Here is an 18,070-nt window from a genome sequence, read left to right as displayed (position 1 = left end):
CTTCTCCACTCTGGCCCCTAAATCCTTTTCAGAGTCACTGTTTTCCTGGATCCACATCCCCATTCTGGAGGTGTGGCCGGCGTGCCTTGTTGCCACGTATAGGACCTTGCATTGGGCTCTGCTCAAACTTGTTTTCTTTGAATGGGTCCAGCTGGCCGAATGAGCCAGATCGCTCTGTATCACTGCCCTCTCCCCATCAGGAATTACCACTCTGCCTGTATTTTGTCACCCCTCAATCTTATCCGCAGTGATTGTATGTTTTCTCCCAATTCATTGATAACAATTATTTTAAAAAATTAGTCCTTGAGAGCTTCTTCAGACCCATAGTACCCAGGACCTGCTCCCCACATCACAGTGAGAAATGCTGTCCAGCCCTGCTGGTACATAGGGGATAAGCACAGAACAAACGTACCTTCAGGAGCTGTGTTGTCCATAGGCTCTGAACAACATGTGGGGGTCAGCAGATTATAAACGCACGACAGACCTGTAGTGTAGACAGGTCCCAACTGTGTCTTGGTTTCCCACCCTGTAAAATGGGGAGAACAAACAAAACCTTGATTAGCTCCATTTGATAGCTGGGGAAACCGAGGCACCCAGCGGTGCAGAGACTCGCTCATGGTCCCAAAGCCAGGAATAGAAAACAGCAGATCTGATAGCCAGGCCTGGGACCTAACCCTGGTTTTCCTGGCCTTGCTGCTCTAAGTTTAGTCACAGCCGCCATGTCTTTTCCCCCGTGTCCCTTAACCCCACGTCACTGCAGAAGAGAGATTTTTCTGGTAGCCAGCTGGCTCTCCTGCATGTGGATGTCGTTCCAAAAGACGTGCTCTGGCTCAGTCCCATGCTACGGTTGGCTGAAGGAACCACTTGGTCACATTCTAGCCCTGAGTTATACAGGAGGGGCGACTAGATGCACATAATGGTCCTTTCTGACCTGAACCTCTATCAATCGCTACATTTTCTGCTGCTAGGAAGAGAACTCTGGACCTATTTTCTCTCATTCACTTTCAGTCGGAATAATTTCAATCCAGGCCAAAGGATTTCCTCTTCCATTGTGTCTTCAGCACCTTTGCGAGCAAAGAGTTACTGTTACCCACAGGTTACCAGTTTCAACCTGTCCCTGGGTGAGATGGCCAGGAAAGGGGTTGGAGCTCAACTGCACCTGGCCCAGGTGATGCAGCTCCCTAGGGTGAAGGGAAGAAGTGTGGGGGTCACGTGACAAGATGCAGCCTGTGACTAGGACCCAGGCCTGCTGAGAGATAGAAGGGCAGCCTGTGCTCAGCCAGGAGAGAGACCCCAAGGGAAGCAGGCATGGGAGGGGCTTGGAGCGTCCTTTAAAGGTCAGGGACAAGCTGGGAAGGGGCCAGGCTGAGCACTAAGGACAAGGCCCTAGGAGGGAAAGACAGGGCAGTTTAGGAGATGGGGCAGATAGTCCAGTTGGTTTCGGCTCCCAGGACCAGACACCCAGAGGTGAAGGTGATTGTCGGGGCTTCTGTCCTTCTTCCCCAGTGTAGATTTGATAGTGGAGAAGACTGATGCCGTAAGGGGGAAGTGAGTTACCCCAAGGTCACCCAGTGAGTTTATATCACCAATGCATACTCGGAAGGATCCAATAGAAACATGGATTTTCCAGTCTCTTCTTTCTAGGAGTCCCCAGGGCTAAGGTAAAACCCCTGCGGCCCCTCCCCATTCTGCTCACCTCCAAGATGTGCTGGAGTTTGTCTGTGCTGAGGGGTGCTGTCAGCAGGATCGAGAGCTCGTCATCCATGTTCTCTGGGCAGGCCTTGCTCAGAGCCTGCCAGCGGAGGGAGACCAGGGGTCAGGAGCCTGCATTAGCACCGGTGTGCCATTGACCAGGAGCTGGCTGAGGTAAGCGCCGCCTGGCCGGAGCTCGCACCCAGAAACCCTGCCCCAGGTCGGAACCCCCTCCCACACCCAAATTCCCTCCCAGACCTCACACCCGGCACCCCTGCCCCAGGTCGGAACCCCCTCCCGTACCCTAATCCCTCCCAGACCCCCCACCCCCACCCCAATCCCCTACCCCAGCCCTGAGCCCCCTCCCGCACCCAAACTCCCTCCCAGAGTCCGCACCCCAACCCTCTGTCCCAACCCGGATCCCCCTCTGGCACCCCAACCCCCTAATCTCCAGCCCAATCCCAGAGCCCGCATCCCCACCGGAGCCCTCACCCCTCCCTGCACTCCAACCCCCAGCTCCAGCCCAGTGAAAGTGAGTGAGGGTGTGAGAGCGAATGACTGAGAGAGGTGGGCTGGGCTGGAGTGAGTGGGGGTGGGGCCTTGGGGAAGGGCATGAAAGGGGTTCGGTCAAGGGCGTTTGGTTTTGTGCAAGGAGAAAGTTGACAACCCTACTTAAGGACCTTTGAAAAGCAGCCTCCTTAGCACCGCTCCTGATACCAGGGGCCAAGGTGCCCCCGGACATGAGAACCACAATAGGCCAGAGCAAAACGCTGCGTTAGAAATCGGAGCTCAGGCTGCCAAGCGAACGATAACTGACAGAAAGGAGATGTGGGAATTAAGGTTGTGCCTTCAGCCAGCAACTGGTGTTCATCCGTTTGCACCACACACACATCTGTAGGCAGGGCCACTATTTCCTTGTCTGTCTGCCTGTTTAGCGTCTCTCGGGCCTTACTGTGCCCATCACCATGGTGTCTGAGTGGCAAACCTGAGGGCCTGGCTCATTCCGACTTGGCTCATTCCAATGGCTTCTACAGCTCAGAGCAGCCCAGTCTCCTGCCTGGGTCCAACGCAAACCAGGAAGTACAGGACCACGGTTAATAAGAACAGCTCAAAAGATCATTTTCGCTGACCCAGCCCTGCACAGATTTCCAGCTTAGGTTTGCATTTTCAGCAAAAGTTCTTCTTGATTATTTTCTCCCAACCCCCTTCTGCCTCCATAATAGCCAGCCACCCCGTCAGTCGCATCCTGGGGCGCTCCAGGGACAGCGTGTGTGCGTGTATGTGTACATCTGTACATATGTGTATGTGTACATGTGTGTATGTATGCGTGTACGTGTATGTGCACATGAGTGTGTGCACATGTGAGTGTGCGTGTGTATGTGTGTACATGTACCCCAGTCAGATGTATACACCTGGATTTCCTTTGAAAGAATTTTCAAATTGAGCTGATCAAGTGCAATGGCAAAGCACCCAATTCCTCTGCCCCCCAACTGCCTTTGCTGCTTTAACGTACAACCTGCTCCGCTGGCACCTCTGACTCCTGAAAGCCCTAACGCTCCAGGGGAGCAGGCCGTGCCCTGCCCTGCTCTGGCTGCCCCGGGTGTTACCTCGGAGGGAATCGTTCCAGATTCCAATGGGTGGCAGGTCCAGGGAAGAGCCTTATCTGGCGGGAGGCTGTACCAGACCCGCCCGACCCAGGCAGGCTCCCAGGTACTCTCTGCTCGGGGCTGATAACGCTCCTTAGCAGTTTCTCTCCAAACAAATTCCAGTTCAAGACACCTGAGAGCTCCACAGCAGGGCAGCATCCCCAGAGCGCAGCAGGGCGGGGGTTAGGGGGAGCAGTCGGTAGCAGCACCTGTCCCTCGTACGGCAGGAGCGAGAAGTGCCAGCCTCTCTGCACAGAGCAGCAGCGTTCAGCATGGGCCAGACGTGCTGCGGTGATGGGTAAGAGCGGGCTCGGAGAGCCAGAGGGTCTGTGGGGCAGCGCTGGGCCCTTCTGCTCCGCACTAGGGCCGGGTGGGCGTGTTCAGCTGAGATTGGAACCCACCAGCACTTGTGGGTGTGAATGTGGGGCTGGAACTCAATGTGGGGCGCTACTGGGGGGAAGGGCAGAGAGACACCTGGGCTGAGACCCCAGCTCCAGGGAGACAGTCACTCCTGCCCAGCCGGGTTAAATTGCCCAGCTGTGTGACAGCCCCCCCATCCCCGAGGGGTTTCCCCCCCCCGGTATGTCACAGCAGCGTAATGTGCGTACTGAACGGCAGGGGTTGCCAGAGACTGGCTGGGAGAGGCCTTTGGGGATGGAGGAAGCAGCACTAAGGTACATGCCAACCTCCCTGCAGAGGAGGGGCCGTGCCCCACAGGTGTGGGGCAGGGAGTTCGGAGACTGCGTGGTGGGTCATTGTCTGGCCCAGGCCCTTCCTAGCAGGAGGCCGAGGCATTTTCTTCAGGTCACCTTCCGCTGCAGCTTGGCCACGGGCCCCCATACCCTCTAGCCCAGCCAGGGATCCCAAGTGGGGATTGTCACGGCTGGCTCCTCCCTGCCGCCAGCAGCTCTTCACTGCCAGGGAATTCCTGAAATTCTGTGTGCTCCTCCCCCCACACCTCCTGGGGCTGTGAGTGCCCCCCCCGGACAGCCTCTCCCCCGAGCTCTGAGTGCCCCTGGCCAGTCCCTCCCCTCAGCCCCCCCCCCACTTCCTGGGGCTCTGCGTGCCCTCAGCCTGTCCCCCTCCCACACCCCGGGGCTGAGTGACCTTGGCCAACCCCCGTCCCTTCAGGAGGAACTCCCAGTACCCACCCAGCCCCCACACCTCAGGGTTCCCCTCCCTGCGGCTCTGTGGCCATACCCCCACCAGGGCCGGCTTTAGGCCAATTCAACCAATTCCCCTGAATCGGGCCCCAGGCCCAAGCCCCGGTACGGTGTACCGGCAAGAGCCAGTGCGCTGTACCAGGGTGGTCCGGCTTCCCCAGGGGGCAATTTAAAGGACCTAGGGCTCCCAGCAGGGGCCGGAGCCCCAGGCCCTTTAAATTGCCACCAGACCCCCACTGCTGGAGCCCTGGGGTAGGGCTGCGGGGCTCTGGGGGCTATTTAAAAAGTCCGGGACTCCCGCTGCTTCTACCGCCCCGGCCCTTTAAATAGCCACTGGAGCCCCGCTGCTTCCCCAGGGCTCCCACGGCTATTTAAAGGGCCGGGGCGGTAGAAGCAGGGGAGCCCTGGGCCCGTTAAATAGCCCCCAGAGCCCTGGGATAGCGGGGGACTCGGGGGCTATTTAAAGCTGCCTCTGCTACACCCCGTCCCCGCACCAGCCCCGCACGGCCTGCCCTGCCCGCAGCCAGCCCCGTCTCCAGCCAGCCCCTGCTGCACCCCTGCCCTACCTCCAGCCCCGCCACCCCTGTTCTGCCCACACCAGCCCCGCCCCCCTGCCCTGCCTGCAGCCAGCTCTGCACCCCCTGCCCGCAGCCAGCTCTGCACCCCCTGCCCACAGCCAGCCTCTGCCGCACCCCCTGCCCTGTCTCCAGGCAACCCCTGCCGCACCCCCCTGCGGCCCTGCCCAAAGCCAGCCAGCCCCACACACCCCTGTCTCCAGCCAGCCCCGCACCCCTTGCCCTGCCTGCAGCCAGACCCTACCTCCAGTGAGCCCCTGCCCAGCCTCCAGCCAGCCCCATGTCCACTGGTGCCCTGCAGTTCCCAGGGCAGTAACCCTGCACACCTGCTTCAATGAGGGGGGCAGGGAGCAGCTGGGACCCACACATGTGCACACCACTAGGGTGACCAGACAGCAAGTGTGAAAAATCGGGACAGGGGGTAGGGGATAATAGGATCCTATAAGAAAAAGACCCAAAAATCAGGACTGTCCCTATAAAATCAGGACATCTGGTCACCCTAGCACACCCCCAGGGTGTGGCGGGGACCCACACACGTGAAACGGAGCTCATTAATAACCGATCAACAGCATATATGATGCAACGTACAGAATATATAATTTTATTTTTTATATAGTTATGGAAAGTAAATAATACATGGAAGAAATGAAAGGCTTTTTTTTCCATTATTTTTTTTGTTAGTCATCCCTGCCGGGGCCCCGCCAAAAATGTTCGAATTGGGCCCCGCCCTTCCTAAAGCCGGCCCTGCTGGAGAGAACAGGAGGATTCTGTCAGCAGGGGCTGCCGATCCATCCCATTCACCAGGGTTGCCATCCTGCGGCTTCAGCATTAGTGGCTGGGGAGACTTTGGGAAAGGTCTCAACCTCCCCACAGCCCACCTCACTGCTGCCAGAATCCCTCCTGACCCCCCCGCTACAGTTCCCTCCCTACCCAACCTGGGTGGGGCTGGAGGAGAGGGGTCTGAGAACTTGAGCTGTGGATTTGAGGTGGAACAGCTGTCAGGGGCACTGACGGGGGAAGTGGCAGGAGCTCCCCGTACAAGGAGGGGGGTTGCCACTGGAGGTCACTAGGAAGGACAACAAGACTCCATCCTGGGAGTCAGGAGGGGGAATCCATCCCTCAGAGGTGGGCAGGGGCTGGGTGGAAATGCTGCTGGTTCCAGGGGCCGTTAATCCCCCGATTCCTCGGAGGTGTCTGAGTCTCAGACAGGTTCTCGTTCCCTTGCAGCAGGAGGACGTCACGGCCAATGTGATGCGCCAGCTCCGTATCATGCGGCACTTGCGCCAGGTGCCTGAGGCGCTGCAGGGCCTGTGCCTCTGAGGCCACCAGCAACTCCCGCTCCCTGCTGCAGGTACTGCTCTCGCTCTCTGTAAATTGGGAGCTAGTGGAAGGGGAAATGGAGCCACCTGGCACTCACAGAAAGCTGATTACAGAATGAGACCGAACTGAGAGGCACCATATCCGCCTCCCTAAAGAGCCAGACTTCAGTGGTGATACAGCCCAGCTGGGGTAGCAACAGGATTGAGAATGAGGTAGGAAGTTCAGAGCAGCAAGGAAAGCCTGGAGGGGAACTTGAGAAGAGAGGTTGGAAAAGTGCAGCAAAGAGAAAGGAGCAGACCTAGCTGTTGGGTCCAGGGCCCTGGGCTGCTATCAATTTCAGGGTGGGACTGTGTTCCCCTACCGGCCCCAGAGGAGGCGGCGTACACGCACCTGCAGAGGGTTCCCAAGCGCAGCAAGGGGGCTACAGGCTGAGCAAGTGCCCCAGCGATGGCTGAAGGACTTCTGTCTGTGGAAAGACCTCTTTGGACTTTTAGTGTGAGGCAAGCTGGGCCCCAGAAGGGTGGACTAAAGGTGGTGACCTGGCCGGAGTTACCAGGCAGAGAAACTGCCGTGGTGCTGGAGCGACCATGGATGGGGGACGCTAGCCCAGCGAGAGGGCTGTGATGCCATGCCTGGCCGCCGGGGGGCACCTAACAATGAGTAGATTCATTTATGATTAGCATAGTTGGCAGGATTGAGTTCCCCCTGTGATCCGTGAGGGAAGTCTTGGTTGCTGAAGGAATCATAGAATATCAGGGTTGGAAGGGACCTCCGGAGGTCATCTAGTCCAACCCCCTGCTCAAAGCAGGACCAATCCCCAGACAGTTTTTTGCCCTGATCCCTAAATGGCCCCCTCAAGGATTGAGCTCACAACCCCGGGTGTAGCAGGCCAATGCTCAAACCACTGAGCTATCCCTCCCCCAAGCAGGTGTATCAAGGGACCAAGCTGGTCGCTGGATTTCCCACTTCAGTTCCAGGGACTGGCTAAGCAGCCAAAGCAGATCTAGGGGTTTCTCCAGCAGCTCCTAGAAAACCAACAGACGCAGAAGGAAATGCAGGTGGAGCTACAGACGCAGCAGCAGCAATACCTGTGAGAGATCCTGCAAAGGGAAATCAACCCAGGGTCTGCTATGCCCATGGACAAAAAGAGCAGAGAAGGAGAGCATGCCTGGGCTGTGCTGAGAAGGTTAGCCCAGGGAGAAGGGCATGAGAAAGTGTACAAACGTGGCCTAATGCCAAGATGGGAGCAAGAGTTCTTTGTTTTGGGAGCAGAGAAGCAGGCCATATCAAAAGACACGGCCTGCTTAGGAAATTGCTGAGTGGCTGAACGAGGGGCCAGGGCCCTAAGAAGTTAGAAAGAAAGGAGAAGGTGTCCTCTGACACAAACCCCCATGAGGCAGGCAAGGTGGAGGTGGCTGGGGTGGCCATGGACCTTGCAGACCCTCCACCAACACACCCTGTCGGGTGCTGCAGGGAGATGAAGGACGAAATGATTGGCCCAGAGATGAAGCAGACTGGAGGAGGGACAAGCACAAGGGTGGAGCAGTCCATGGTGGGTTCTCAGACACTGACCGAAAAGGTTTTGGCATATGCAGCGGCAGTAGCAAAAAGGCAACAGAAGACGCTAAAGGCTTCAGAACAGGCTCTGCAAGCAGCTGTTCATGAGACTGAGTGGCTGCAGGAAGAGCGTCGGGATACTGCAGAAGAGAAGGTTTGCCCCGAGCGAGCTGGCAGTGGAGCTGCAGACACTGCGCACAGGCTGTACAAGCGCACAGCCGGTGACGGCGATGAGATGAGGAGGGATGAAGCTTGGAGAAGAATAGAACTTGCCCCCGCGTGGGCCAGGTTCTAAGGAGGAGGGTATATAACGGGGGGCTTGGCCTGTGGGCTATAAAGCCTGGAGCTAGGCCAAATGGATTACAGAGTGAGCTCCAGCTGAGGGGAAACCAGGGGAAACCGCAACAAAGGTACAGGAGCAGGCCTAGCTGTTGGGTACAGGGCCTTGGGGCAGAACCTAGAATGCAGGGTAGGACTGGTTCTCCCATGGTCTCTAAGGAAGGGGATGTACAGGGCCATAGGAAGGGCTACCAAGGCCAGCAAGGGCAGGCCGAGCCAAAGTCAGGCTGAGGAAAAGCCCCCAAGGGACAGAGGATCTTGTTTCAGTTACAGACATTTTTTGACTTTTCGTTTGGGATGAGCGAGACCCAGGAAGGAGTGGGACTAAAAGATGGTCGCCTGGCCAGCCAGAAACCTGCTGGCGGGCGTGCTAGCCCAAGAAATCTGTGACCCCAGGCCTTGAAGGAAGGGGCACCTATCGGTGAGTGAACTCTGTTACAAGCCTGCTTCCATTGTGGAAACAGCCTGGTATTGGAGAGTGGTGGGGATGGCCTGTGGGCGAGGATGGCTGGAGGGGTTATACAGGAGGGGCAGCAGCGTCCAGTGAGTAGATCAGGGAATGGGTTGTTTGCAGTCCTGCCACTGAGCTATAACGTGATCCTGGCCAGGTCACTCTCCCACCTGGTGCCTCACTTTCTCTATCTTTGAAATGGGGATCATCCCGACCCACATTAAGAAAGGGTTTGATCCTCTGCTCTTGCTTCCCAAATCCCTGCCCTCCTTGCCCCACACAGGCCTCTGCCCTGTTGCTCAAACTCCCATGCACATGTTAGTGCCTGTGTCACCCCCGCAACTGCAAGGTCTCATGTACAGTCTCCTGCCAGCAAACTGAAGCTGCCACTAGATCCAGAATAGGAATCGCAGTTCCTGTGCACTGCTCTGAATGGAGTCTAGACCCTGGGCATGGGGAAGGCCAACGCTCACATCCAGGTAGATCATCAACCTACTCCTCTGTCCCAGGAGCAGGAAGGCCTCTGCTTCGTGCTCCCTTCGGTAGCTGGAGCTGCTGAGTTGGGAGTGTGGTGGGCAGAGATGGGAACAGGCCATAGGATGAATCAAGTGTCAGGGGGAGACTCCCTGTGTGTGGGAGATGATGTTGCCCCTCTGTGGGGAATCCCTTCCTTGCAGATGCTGGGCTTTGGGTGCTGGACTCTGCCAGGAAGCCCAGCTCCCATCCCTAGCAGCTTGGCTGTTCCCTACACTGCTGTGCACCAGACTCTCTGCAGAGAGCTGCTCTGGGCAAGGACTACAGAGCCTGCTGTCATCCTGGCAGGTGTCACCCCAGGTTCCATAATCCTGACCCCTGGTCTCCCTCCGCTGGCAGGCTCTGAGCAAGGCCTGCCCAGAGAACATGGATGACGAGCTCTCGATCCTGCTGACAGCACCCCTCAGCACAGACAAACTCCAGCACATCTTGGAGGTGAGCAGAATGGGGAGGGGCAGCAGGGGTTTTACCTTAGCCCTGGGGACTCCTAGAAAGAAGAGACTGGAAAATCCATGTTTCTATTGGATCCTTCTGAGTATGCATTTGTGATACAAACTCACTGGGTGACCTTGGGGTAACTCACTTCCCCCTTACGGCATCAGTCTTCTCCACTATCAAATCTACACTGGGGAAGAAGGACAGAAGCCCCGACAATCACCTTCACCTCTGGGTGTCTGGTCCTGGGAGCCGAAACCAACTGGACTGTCTGCCCCATCTCCTAAACTGCCCTGTCTTTCCCTCCTAGGGCCTTGCCCTTAGTGCTCAGCCTGGCCCCTTCCCAGCTTGTCCCTGACCTTTAAAGGACGCTCCAAGCCCCTCCCATGCCTGCTTCCCTTGGGGTCTCTCTCCTGGCTGAGCACAGGCTGCCCTTCTATCTCTCAGCAGGCCTGGGTCCTAGTCACAGGCTGCGTCTTGTCACGTGACCCCCACACTTATTCCCTTCACCCTAGGGAGCTGCATCACCTGGGCCAGGTGCAGTTGAGCTCCAACCCCTTTCCTGGCCATCTCACCCAGGGACAGGTTGAAACTGGTAACCTGTGGGTAACAGTAACTCTTTGCTCGCAAAGGTGCTGAAGACACAATGGAAGAGGAAATCCTTTGGCCTGGATTGAAATTATTCCGACTGAAAGTGAATGAGAGAAAATAGGTCCAGAGTTCTCTTCCTAGCAGCAGAAAATGTAGCGATTGATAGAGGTTCAGGTCAGAAAGGACCATTATGTGCATCTAGTCGCCCCTCCTGTACAACTCAGGGCCTAGAATGTGACCAAGTGGTTCCTTCAGCCAACCATAGCATGGCACTGAGCCAGAGCACGTCTTTTGGAATGAAATCCACATGCAGGAGAGCCAGCTGGCTACCAGAAAATCTCTCTTCTGCAGTAACGTGGGGTTAAGGGACATGGCGGAAAAGACATGGCGGCTGTGACTAAACTTAGAGCAGGGTGGGAAACCGAGACACAGTTGGGACCTGTCTACACTACAGGTCTGTCGTGCATTTGTAATCTGCTGACCCCCACATGTTGTTCAGAGCCTATGGACAACACAGTTCCTAAAGTGTGTTTGTTTTCTGCTTATCCCGTATGTACCAGCAGGGCTGGACAGCATTTCTCACTGTGCTGTGGGGAGCAGGTCCTGGGTACTAAGGGTCTGAAGAAGCTCTCAAGGACTAATTTTTTAAAATAATTGTTATCAATGAATTGGGAGAAAACATACAATCACTGCGGATAAGATTGGGGGGTGACAAAATACAGGCAGAGTGGTAATTCCTGATGGCGAGAGGGCAGTGATACAGAGCGATCTGGCTCATTTGGCCAGCTGGACCCATTCAAAGAAAACAAGTTTGAGCAGAGCCCAATGCAAGGTCCTATACGTAGCCACAAGGCACGCCGGCCACACCTCCAGAATGGGGACGTGTATCCAGGAAAGCAGTGACTCTGAAAAGGATTTAGGGGCCAGAGTGGAGAAGCCACTCAACATGAGCTCCCAGTGTGATGCTGTGGTGAACAGGGCTAAAGCCATCATTAGACGTAGGAGCAGAGCCGTGAGTAGGATAGGGAGGTGACACAGCAGCAGTGAGACTGCTATTGGAATACTGCCTCCAGTCTTGGTGTCCTCCTTTGAAAAAGATGGTCCTAGAAATTGGAGCTGGGGCAGCAAAGAGCCATGAAATGTTCTGAGGGCTGGAGAAAAATGCCTTCTAGTGAGCTATTGAAAGAGCTCAACCTGTTTAGCTTATCAAAAGAAGATTGAAGAGGACTTCATTGAAGTGTTGAAGTGCCTTAATGGAGAGAAAATACTGGGTATTAAAGGGCTCTCTAGTCTAGGAGAGAAAGGCAGAACAAGACCCAATGGCTGGAAGGCGAAAAGAGACAAATTCCTATAACAAATAAGGCACAAATATTCAACAGCGAGGATGATTGACCACAGGAAGAAGCTACCATGGAAAGTGGTGGATTCTGCATCTCTTGATGTCATTTAATAAAGACTAGATGCCTTTCCGGAATGTGTTTGCCCCCAAAGCAGCTATTGTGGTAGACAGGAGGCCTGTGATAGGGGGTCAGATTAGATGCTCTAACGGTCTCTGCTGCCCATAAATTCTACTCATTTCTGAGAAACTGAGTGTAGCATTGGGAGCAGCCTCTGCTTATTAAACAATCAGTTTGTCAGCACCTGCAGGACAATTTGGTTCTTAGGACTAGTGAGCATGGACTTGTCAAGAACAAATCATTCCAGACCAATCCTAGCTCCTTCTTTGGCAGGGTTAGGGGGTCTAGTGGAGGTGGGTAAACAGTAGATGTGATCTATCTTGGTGTTAATAAGGCTTTTGACACAGTCCCATAGGACATTCTCACAAGCAAACAGATGCTGCTTAGCACTGTCAGAGCAGCTTTTGCTGGGGGATTCTCCCAGCACTTTCCAATAGTGGGAAAGTATGAAATCCCCATTAGACTGCTGGGGACAGAGCCTAGAGGGGGCAGCAACTTACCCCAAGTCCCACAGGTCAATAGGAAACCAGCAATGGAACCCAGGAGTCCTGACTCCCAGTTCCCTGCTCCAATCACTCCAGCGGAGCACACTCCCTCTCAAAGCAGGGGGACCGGACATGAGGGCCTGGTTGTAATTGCCAGCTGTGGGAGGGAGTGTGCAGCAGTGGTTAGTGAAGGGACCTGGAAATAAGGACTGCTGGGTCTATTGGAGAGTGTCACTAGGAGCAGTGCATAAGATGAGGTGTCCTATCATGTTTACTCAGATCAGATTAGGACATAATAGAATGGCTGAAATAGTTTATTTTATTTGTATTGTATTATTTTGCAATTGTTAAGAGCAGCAACTACTCAGCTCAGACTGAAGCATCTTATCTAATTTTTGAGATCTAAGTGTCTCCTCTTTGAGTGCCACGAGACAAGTTAACACATTGTGACAAAGAATTTTCATTGCCACTTGTTATGATTTCAAGAAACAAACTGGTTTAGTTTGAATCGGATTTTCGGTCAGAAACGGTTTCAATGAAATTTCCCCACCATCTCGATTCCTGGGCTCTATCTCTGCCTTTCGGGGGGGGGGGGGGGGGTTGCTGTCTGTTAGAACAAGAGTCTGATTTGGATAGGGATAGAGACCTCTTCAATGTTTTTAATGAAGTAAATACTAATGGGAATTGTGTGATCATGGGAGACTTTAACTTCCCAGATATAGACTGGAGGACAAGTGCTAGTACTATAATAGGGCTCAGATTTTCCTAGATGTGATAGCTGATGGATTCCTTCACCAAGTAGTTGTTGAACCAACAAGAGGGGATGCCATTTTAGATTTGGTTTTGGTGAGTAGTGAGGATCTCTTAGAAGAAATGGTTGTAGGGGACAGCCTTGGTTTGAGCGATCATGAGCTAATTCAGTTTAAACTAAATGGTAGGGTAAACAAAAATAGATCTGTGACTAGGGTTTTTTTTTTCAAAAGGGCTAACTTTAAAAAATTAAGGAAATTAGTTAGGGAAGTGGATTGGACTGAAGAACTTGTGGAACAGATGGATCAGACTGAACAGGTTCCAAACCTCTCGGAGGCTCTGACCTTCTAAACAGGGACGTCAGTTTTCTAGTGAAATCAGGAAAAAGAAAGGAGAAAACTCAAAAGAGGTTCCTCCTGGCGCTCACGTACGTGACCCCTAATACTCTCTCAGTCCTCAAAAAGAGACCTCGAGAAGAAGACTTGCTGATGGAAAGCTACAGGGGACTCAGAGGTTTCCCTGGCCCTGTGCCCCTGTCCTGCCTGGCTGATGTCAGCATCTCTCTGTGAGGTCACCACCTCCCCTGCACCTTTGACCAATAGGCTCAGGTCCTGCAAAAGGCCTTTGTGATGTCACTGTCACACCCACCCCTCCCCTGCAGTGTTAATGTCCTGCCGCAGGCCAGACCCTTTGGAGGTTTGAGCTCCTCTCTGTGGATCACCCCGCTCAATGAGTGTTCATTCTAGGAAGCAAGCCGGCTAGACAGTAAAACAGCAGAGGCTGCTCCCAATGCTACACTTGGTTTCTCAGAAATGAGTAGACTTTATGGGCAGAAGAGACCGTTAGAGCATCTAATCTGACCCCCTGCATATCACAGGCCTTTCTGCACCATATGGGGCAGGCAGAGCTCTGCCCGGGCGCAGGGGGAATGGGATGGGGGTAGATCAAGGAAAGAGGGGAGGGGAATGGGTGAGAGGGAAAGCGCTCCTGTCCCAGATGAAGGAAGTTGGGGGCAGAGGAAAGGACCCTGCTCCACAGAGAGGGGAGAGGGTTTCTGTGAGTGCCAGGGGGCTCCATTTCCCCTTCCACTAGCTCCCAATTTACAGAGAGTGAGAGCAGTACCTGCAGCAGGGAGCGGGAGTTGCTGGTGGCCTCAGAGGCACAGGCCATGCAGCGCCTCAGGCACCTGGCGAAAGTGCCGCATGATGCGGAGGTGGCGCATCACATTGGCCGTGACGTCCTCATGCTGCAAGGGAACGAGAACCTGTCTGAGACTCAGACGCCTCCGAGGAATCAGGGGGGATTAACGGCCCCTGGAACCAGCAGCATTTCCACCCAGCCCCTGCCCACCTCTGAGGGATGGATTCCCCCTCCTGACCCCCAGGATGGAGTCTTGTTGTCCTTCCTAGTGACCTCCAGTGGCAACCCCCCTCCTTTTATGGGGAGCTCCTGCCACTTCCCCCTCAGTGCCCCTGACAGCTGTTCCATCTCCAATCCACAGCTCAAGTTCTCAGACCCCTCTCCTCCAGCCCCACCCAGGTTGGGTAGGGAGGGAACTGTAGCGGGGGGGGGGGGCAGGAGGGATTCTGGCAGCAGTGAAGTGGGATGTGGGGAGGTTGAGACCTTTCCCCAAGTCACCCCAGCCACTAATGCTGAAGCCGCAGGATGGCAGCCCTGGTGAATGGGACGGATCGGCAGCCCCTGCTGACTAGGGTTACCATACGTCCGGTTTTTCCCGGACATGTCCTGCTTTTCGGCAATCAAACGCCCGTCCGGGGGGAATTGCCGAAAAGCCAAACATGTCCGGGAAAATGCCGGCCGGGCACTTCCCCTCCCGCGGCTGCTCTGCTCCGCTCCTCCCCTCTCAGACTTTAAGAGCCGAGCTGCCCGAGCCAGCGCTACCGGCTTCGGGCAGCCCCCCCTGCCTCCGGACCCCCAGCCGCTGGCCAGGCACTTCCCTTCCCGGGCTCCAGCTGAGCTGCTCCGCTCCTCCCCTCTCAGACTTTAAGAGCCGAGCTGCCCGAGCCAGCGCTACTGGCTTCGGGCAGCCCCCCCGCCTCCGGACCCCGAGCCATGGGCCAGGCACTTCCCTTCCCGGGCTGCAGTTGCGCTGGGGAAGTGCCGGCCGGGGGCGCAGGGTCTGGGGGCTGCCCGGCAAACCGTGAAGCCGGTAGCGCTGGGGCAGCCCTTTCCCCATGGCTGGGAGTGGGAGGGAGGAGGGGGCTGAGTTAGGGCGGGGAAGGGGCGGAGTTGGGGCGGGGTTAGGGAGTGGGGAAATGGGCAGGGCCAGGGCCCGTGGAGGGTCCTCTTTTTTTATTTATTAGACATGGTAACCCTACTGCTGACTGAATCCTCCTGTTCTCTCCAGAACGGGTCCAGCCTTGCCAGCAGCAGGACAAGCGTCCCCTGCCCATGTGCCTCAGCCCTGCCTGGTCAGACGCCATCACCCGTCAGTCCTTGGCCTCCCAGGCTGCCAGTGATGGGAGCAACTCTGGGTGGTGGCTTGGGTGACACAGACACCAGACCACTAGGAATTGGGTGCGGCCCTGTGGGACAGGAGAGTCTCGCAGAGGGCACTTGGGGGACTCTCCTGCCCTTCCCAAGAGCGATAGCACCCTGTCCTAAGAACGTAAGTCTGGGATGAGGCAAAGCTTGTCATTAATTAGCCTGGCTAAAGAGCTGGGTGGAGCTGGTCCGGGGACAAGCTGGCTCGCTCCTGCTCATGGAGGTGAATTCATCTCCCTTCCCAGGAGCACCTGCTCTCCCTTTCATTCCCCACAAGGCTCCTTGTGCCAGGCCAGCGAATGGCCACAGGATGGGAATGAGGCCTGGGCCCCGCCCCAATCTCCTGAGTCTAATGCAGCTGCTCACCTTGTCCCCCATCAGCTGCTGGGTTTCCCCCAGGAGGGAGTAGGTGACAGGGAGAGAGACACACACATTTGTCCTTCTGGTTGCAGGGCTTGTGTCCTTCCAATCCCATTGGTGGCTGCACAGTGGGCAGAGTCCTCGCTGCGTGCCCGGCCCAACAGAATTGCAGGGCGTGGTGTGGAACACAGAAAGAGATAGAGAGACTCATCCTCCAGCCGGGGTCAGTCTGAGAGAAATTGGCTGGGGTCCCAGTCTCACTCTTCTAGCGGGTGCCATTTCCCAGCTGGGTTCCTTACCCCTCTGGTGCAGCAGCAGCTGGTAGAGCCGGTAAACCCCCTCCCTGGCCTGCCGGCTGATGTCCTTAGCTGGGTTACTGACGGACAGAGCCAGCTGTGCCATGTGGTGACCCATCCTGGGGAATTCCGCTGAGTTCTAATGGACGGGAGAGGGAGAGGGGACTCCATCAGCATTTTCCTGTCGGCTCCCAGTCCCCCCCGGGCCAAGACTCTCCTTCCCCTCAGCCCCTCTGCAGGAGATGCTAGAGGATAGGAGCTAGAGCCAGACCCTTAATTTCCTCTGCCCCCAAGGAAACCTGGAGCACAGGGCTGTGGACAGGGCCCTCCATGAGGACTTGCTTCCCCAGCTGCTCCAGGATGACAGGGAGGCATGAACCTGGAGCACAGTCCCCTTAAAAGCCCAGAGTCATCACTTAACTAGGACAAGAAGAACTTGACTCAAGCCAGGCTCACTCTCTGCTCTGACTCTGCCTCCCCAAGAGGAACACTCCTAACCCACAGCCCCTGCAGCAGCAGATCCTACAGCCCGTCAGAGCCAGATCACCTACGCCTGGAGTCAGGAAGCTGGGGTCAGAGGTCACTTATGTCAAACTCAGGGAGGGTGATGGTGAATCTGAGCAGGGCCGTGCTGCTCTTAACGGCCCTGGCTCTCTCTCGCGGCACCCTGGACACGATCCAGTAGTTAATGTGCTGTGGGGAAAGGAGGAATTGCACTGACTGCCCTGACCAAGGATGCCCACTGGGGGCCCGGCTAGGAGGACAGACTGGAAAATGGATCTAAGAGTGAAGGTAAAATTGCCCCCACTCCTCTCATCGGGCTCACCTCCAAGATGTACTGGAGCCTGTCGGTGTCTGGGGACTCTGCCAGCAGGTTCCCCAGCATGGCGTCCAGGAGGTCTGGCAAGACCCTAGGCAGATCCTGAAAGCAAGGGAGAGCCATGGGTCAGAGTTAGGGAAACTGGGGCTAAACGTGCCACAGGATGGGAAGACGGGTCTCTGGGAAGCACTGGTGAGACCCCCAAACACATATCCTGGCCTCTCTCCTTCACATCCCACTGCAGGCAATTAGCAAGGACTCATGGCAGGATGACAGCTGGCTCTTCAATCCATGACTTTAGCATGATCTACCTGCACTTGGGCGGTGTCCTTCTCCATGCCCAGGGTGAAGACGGCGTGCAGGGCAGCTCGGAGGAGGTGGGTCTCCAGCTCTGGCTCCAGGGCAGGTGTCATGGTGCTGGCAAGAGAGAGGAGCCGGTATTAGACTGTGCAGTACGGGGATGGGACTGGCACCAACACGCAGGTGAAACTGCAGGGAAATAGGCACAGGCTGGCAAGAAGGGAAACTGAGGCACCGAGCCAGGGAATGACAAGGCCAAGGTTTCTCACACAGACAGTGGCAGGGCAGGAATAGCCCCTGTTCCCTGCACCCCGCTGCCCCTCCTGTATCTGATCCTGGGTGTGAGTCTCTCCCCAAAGCCGTTGCAATGTTACTGGAGTGAAAAGAACAGCCCAGCCAGGAGAGAGTGAACCTTCCCCGCACCTCTGCCAGAGGAGCCACCTTTGGGCGGTGACCTGGGAGTGGGAGGGGCAGTGACTCCCAGCCCTGGGCCTGAGCAGCACTGGGGTTAGGGGAACCGTGCCGGAGGGTCTCGGTACCTGAGGTTGCCCACAGCAATCAGGGAGTTGGCGAGGACGGCGCCGGGTGGAGAGTTATCAGGCAGCTCCTCAATGAGCTCCTGTGAGACCCAAAGGAGACAAAGGAGCGTGTGAGATTCAGGCCTCACTGACACTTCCCAGTGAGGAGATTACACAGCCAGGGCCCCACATAGCCAGCAGGATCCCCCCACCTGCCCCCCGCTCCTCCGATTCCTGCCCAATAGTGACCACTCTCCGAATTTCTCCCGTCTCTTC

Source organism: Chrysemys picta, unplaced genomic scaffold (genome assembly GCF_011386835.1).
Source record: "Chrysemys picta bellii isolate R12L10 unplaced genomic scaffold, ASM1138683v2 scaf327, whole genome shotgun sequence".
Lineage (NCBI taxonomy): Eukaryota > Metazoa > Chordata > Testudines > Emydidae > Chrysemys > Chrysemys picta.
Note: the sequence above shows the minus strand (reverse complement) of the source record.